This window comes from Grampus griseus (assembly GCF_964374135.1).
Source record: "Grampus griseus genome assembly, chromosome: 7".
In the NCBI taxonomy this organism is placed as follows: domain Eukaryota; kingdom Metazoa; phylum Chordata; class Mammalia; order Artiodactyla; family Delphinidae; genus Grampus; species Grampus griseus.
In genome coordinates, this window is record NC_139001.1 from 97,332,233 (window position 1) to 97,337,794 (window position 5,562).

Consider the following 5,562-nt stretch of genomic DNA (forward strand, 5'->3'; position numbering starts at 1 on the left):
CTTTCCATAAATACTGTGTTGATTTAAACCCATTAGTGGCATACGAGATAGGCACTATCTTTAGCTGATTCCTACATCAAAGTGGAATATTTGAAGGCCTTGATACCCCACCAAATCAATAATCTATCACTGCTCTTAGAAAAAAATAATTTTTGGACGTGCCAAAGAGCATCCACTCATGTGGTGACCAGTGAGTTGCGAGGTCATTGTTTTCCAAGGGCAGGGAGAGTGCTTATCTAAACATATACCCCATTCCATGGACTCTGCTAACTGTTCCTGCCTCAGCCCTCAAGGTCCTTCTCCCCCCATTTCTGCTTAAGATTCACTATGGCAGGAGGTTTGTGTATAAACAAATAACACAACACAATGGCTGCCCTCAGAGACCTTTCAAAGTGACTCGAGGAGACAGAAACACAGATGGCTAAAAAACAAGCTAAAAATACAAGTCAGTATATAAAAAGCAGCAAATAAATATAGTCAGCATCATTATAGCAGTTCAGAGGAAGGAAGGAAAGCAGTGGGCTAGGGTGTCCAGACTTCATGGCAGGGATGTGGTGTAGGATTTGTGGATTTCTCAGGTGGCGGGGAGGTGTGCATGGGGAGAAAACTGTAAAAACCATGAGTAAGAACCAGCTCAGAGAAGAAGGGAGATTCCTTGAGAGCGTGGAAAACAGCAGGGAAAGGGCACATTTTTATCTTGCTAGTTGGAAGTGAGCGTGGCTTACAGTACTTGAGATGATTAGAGATACTTGGCAAAGCTTATTTATTGATTGATTTTTTTGGCATGATGGGAGTGGTGTAGGAAGGTCATTAAGAATCTGAAGAAGCCTTTCAGAGCTCTTCTCAGAAAAGAACCCTCCGATTTACACACACACAATTTTGGCTACATTTCAGGGAGCCCCTATCCCAAGTTGAAAAACTTTTTAGTGTACCTAAAAAGCGTTGCAACTCAGGACAAGCCATCTAGAAAAAAAAAGTCAGCCAGGTATATATATATATATATATATATATATATATATATATATATATCTCACATAAAAGTTGTTAGGCGATGTAAGACGTAACTAATAATTCATTTATTCATGAATCGTGAGACTCTGAAGCAGACTGGAAACAGGTGGGTAACAACTTGTTAGGAGCCCGCTGGCTCTTCCATGGCTTCAGTTTAGCCAGCGTCAATCGGTGGAGGCGATTCTCTGCCTTTTTCAGGAGAAACGATCTGTCCTGAGGGAAACCAGGCTCTTGAAAATTTGAATCAATGGGATTATTTACGCTTGCATCACTGGAATCCACTCGGAGATGCCCGGTTTTTGCTGCAGAAAAGATACTTTTCCTCCCCACCCCCTCCTTTCTTTTTGACAGTCAGTTAATAAAGACTCAACAATAAGCAGCTGCCGGTGATGTCATGTGGGACTTTGGCCACGGAGCTTATATTTACAAGCTCCGAGCAACCACGGAGCCGCAGCCCTGGGAGCAGCGGATCTCCGCAAACTTGCTCTGAATTCGCGGCAGGAACTTTTGCTGCCGCTTCGGCTGTTCAGAGAAACTGCGCGTGTTCTGTGAGCCCGGCCTTTTCATGCTTCACAAATAAACAGAGGATCAACCCGGGAGGAAATGTTTAGCTGGAGAGAGTTGTTGCAGATCCTGTGTTTGTCTCCAGGACTGTGAGATGTGTTGACTGCAGAGCTGACAAGTAAGACTGTTGGAATTTTAAAAACTCTTGTAACAGTTTTTCGTATTTATACAGCTTGCTTTGCTTTTAAAGTGAGATGGTGATGTGTACGTATTTCTCCGGGCTCTGTCACTGCCACAAGTATGCATTTGTTTCAAGTAGTAATTACAGTGCGCTGAGGTTGAAGGGGTAGGTGCAGAGGACTCAGCACATAGATAACAGGGTACTGGATTCCTGATCTTAATTTGCCTCTGCAGGGAGGTTGGCAATTTTCTTTTCTTTATTTTTTTAAATAAAAAGCCACCAACCATACAGAAACTATTAGGTTGACCTAGGAATTTTAATAGAAAACTGTAAAGACTAATTTTTAATCAACCAGTGTGCTGGAAGGGAAAACCCACTCTTGATTTTCATCTCTCATCGTTCCTGTGGTTTATAGATTTCTAATATGTGCGTGTCGTTCAATGTCTCCTTCCCTTCTTGCCTACACCCTCCTCCCAAACGCACGCACACTCATAAGCTCATTCATTCTCAGGGAGTTCGAAAGTATAGACAAATGTTTTGGAATGGAAACCGTTTCTATCTGGATTTCTTCCCTTTAAGTACCTGGAGAAATGTTTGCTGTTCTGACTTGTTTTCTGGGAACCTGAACGCAGGTACTGCTGAAAAAGTTCAACTTTGACACTCAGCTCGGTGGGGACGTGAGATCCACAACCTCGCTTTCACTTTCCTCCCAACTCTTTCAAACTCTCCAAATATTCTTCGGGGAGTGGGAAGGGTGGGATCTGTGTGCCGCCAGCCTGAACCCGGGCCCCCTCTCATCACGGTTCCCCTGGGCCACCTGGAAGTTCTGCGTCAGAGCCACGTGGATTTGTCTTTCTGCTGCATGCTTCTCGCTGCTGGGTTTGCACCTGAGTGCCTGCAGTGAATTCAGCCCCTTGTAATTAGTAGCGCAACCTGGCTGATGCCTGCCATCCAGTCCTGACAGCCCTGCTGCACGGATTGACAAGCGGCTGTTAGTCTGTTACGTCCTGCACGTGAGCCCCGTGACTCCGTACAGGAGACCCAGCTGTTCCTCCATTCAGCGGCTCTGTCAGCAGCCCACAAGAGCAGGGACAGCCTTCCCTGCCTTTCCCTTTTTCTCTGGTCTCAGAGAATTGTAAGAAGCCACTGCCTGAAAACTCCTAAAATATTCGACTGTTTTCCATGGAGTTCTAAGGTGGGCAGCCTCCTTCTGCGTGTTTGTCAACTCCAGATTTTTCCATCAGAGCACACTCTCTTGCATATGATTTTAAAAAAAATTTTATTGAAGTATAGTTGATTTATTAGTATAGTTGTATTAATTTCTGCTGTACAGCAAAGTGACTCAGTTATACATATATATATATTCCTTTCCATTATGGTTTATCACAGGATATTGAATACAGTTCCCTGTGCTATACAGTAGGAACTTGTTTATCCATCCTATATATACTAGTTAGCACTGGATATGTTTTATGTATTAAAGCTCAATGCTTTAGGTGAATTTTTACTTAAAGAAAGGGACGTGCTACTAAAACAGTTTCCAAACCATTATTCAAAGCTTATCTTTTGCAGAAGAAAACCTGAGGCATGAGGAGGGGAAATGATTGGTCCAAAGTCACCCAGCAAGACCGTGGCAGAGCTCCAACTAGAAACTCAGCCTCCCGTGCTTGTCCCGGCATGCATTTCACATTTCAGTTCTTCCAGGTTGTAGAAGAAATAGGACCCACGTGTGGTTCCTAGCCTTCTTGCAGGAGCTGGGCTGTGTGAAGGTGTAGATGAAGGTGGTCTGGTAAAGAGAGAACATTCCTGTTTTGTCTTTGGCTCTGGGTATGTTTCTTAACAACTCTGTTCCTCATTATTTTGGCTAGAGAACCAAAGAGCAGTCTGTGATTATTTGACAGTTGATGACCTAAAGGCAAGCCGGGCACTTCAGGCAGTGGAATAGTACGGAAGGTACTTTGCATCAGGTGCAGGTTGAGAGACCGAAGGTGGTTCCCAGTTCTGACATTTTCTGTTTCTGCTTTACTTCCAAGTCTCAGACTTCTTTTATTGACCACACGTTACTTGTCTTCCCCTTCTTTGGGGCTCCTCTTGCCTGTGGAAACGTTACTTTCTCATGGATTCTTACCCCTCACCCTCATTATCTCACTGCAGCCTGGACCTCCAGTGCTAACATTCAACTAGATTCCACTAACACCCTGCATTCCTCTTTCTCCCTGGAGCCTTCCTTGCCCCTGACACCCCTGCCTATGGGATGCCTCTGTGGATTCTCCAAGTTGAAGTGATGATTTTCTTCTTTGGAGCCTCATGGTATCCTGTGCTGATTTTTGCTGTGGGATCTGAAGCTCTATGCTACCTAGTTAAGAACCTCTTTCCATCAAAAGCCAGGGCTATATTTCAATACTTCCTATATCCACGGCACCTAGTACAGAGTATAGTAGTATGGTAGTTCAACGTGTAATAGCAAATAAGTAAAGGAGTGAATTGCTTAAGTATCCCCTTTCCTGCATCAAACACCCATGCCTCTGCACGTGGCTGGCAAAAACATCATGTAAATGTGCTGAGTGGCTTGAAATTCTTCTTCACTCTGGTTGAAAGCTCTCAGCGCCAGACTCCCCGGTATGCAAACAAGGGCTATTCCTGATGTGACGCCGCCAACCTCGCATGCCTCATTTCTCGCCACTCCCTCGCATGTACTATGTGTCTGCCCTGGAGGTTCCTAGCATGACAGTCCATCTATATCTTCCATCAAGGCTTGAGGGGCAGCATGGTGGAGCGATTGAGGACTTGGGTTCTGGAACCAGACTGCCCAGGCTCAAGTCCTGCTTTCATCCCTGGCCGGCTTTATGATCTTGGTTAATTCACTTGACTTTTCTGTTTCAGCTTTTCATCTTTAAAATGTGGCTAGTAAGAGTGCCTACCTTGTGGGAGTATGGGGAGAATTAAATACATTAATATAGCTAAAACCCTTAGCTAAACACTTAGCTATACATCAATATAGCTAAAACAGGCAGAGATTTAAGTACTGATGAGTATTAGCTGTTATCATCGCTATCGCCTTACCAGTGCCCATGTTCTACCCCAGACCTAATGAATGGGCATTTCCGAGGTGTGATTCAGACACAGGAATAGTTAAAAAGTTCCTCAGATGATTCGGGTGGGAATTCCTGTCTTAGCTACTAGGAGCTGCTTTCTGTTACCTAAACATGCTGGGTTTGTATGATCTTTAGCACCTCAATATCTTTACACTCTTGCCTGTGGCACCTCCCTATCCATCCAATTTATCCCCCAGACCCTTTTGCCAAATTTGTAATCTCATGCCTAGCTAGGCACCTGGCACAGAGTGAATTCCCAACAAACAAATGATGGAAAAAAAAAATGTATGAATGTGTGCTTGATGGGTACTCTAAGAGAAGGTTTAAATTTTCTTCCCCATAATCACTACTGAGTGATGCCTGTATACCAGGCACATTTCTAAACACTTCACAGGTGCTGTCTCATGATCATTATACTCATTTTCCAGGCAAGGATACTGAGGTTCAGAAAGGTGAGGTAATGTGCAAAGGTCACATGGACAGTAAAAGAGGCAGAGGCAGGATTTGAACCCTGAGCCCATACTCTTAACCTTTCATTGTACGGCTCTCTGGACACGTGGAAGGCAGTCTTTCTCATGAGCTTTTCTTATGGTGGAACTTTGATTTTTCTTGTCTTCCCCTGGACTGATGGTACTGGAGAGCAGCAAATCAGATAAACACTTCAAGGTACCAGCCAACTGAAGTGGTGGTTCACATTTTCTAGTCTTGCAGAAGGGTCAAAGCCCATGCCCAGCCCTTTGGTATTTTTGTTTTTCTCTGAGTCTCGGACAA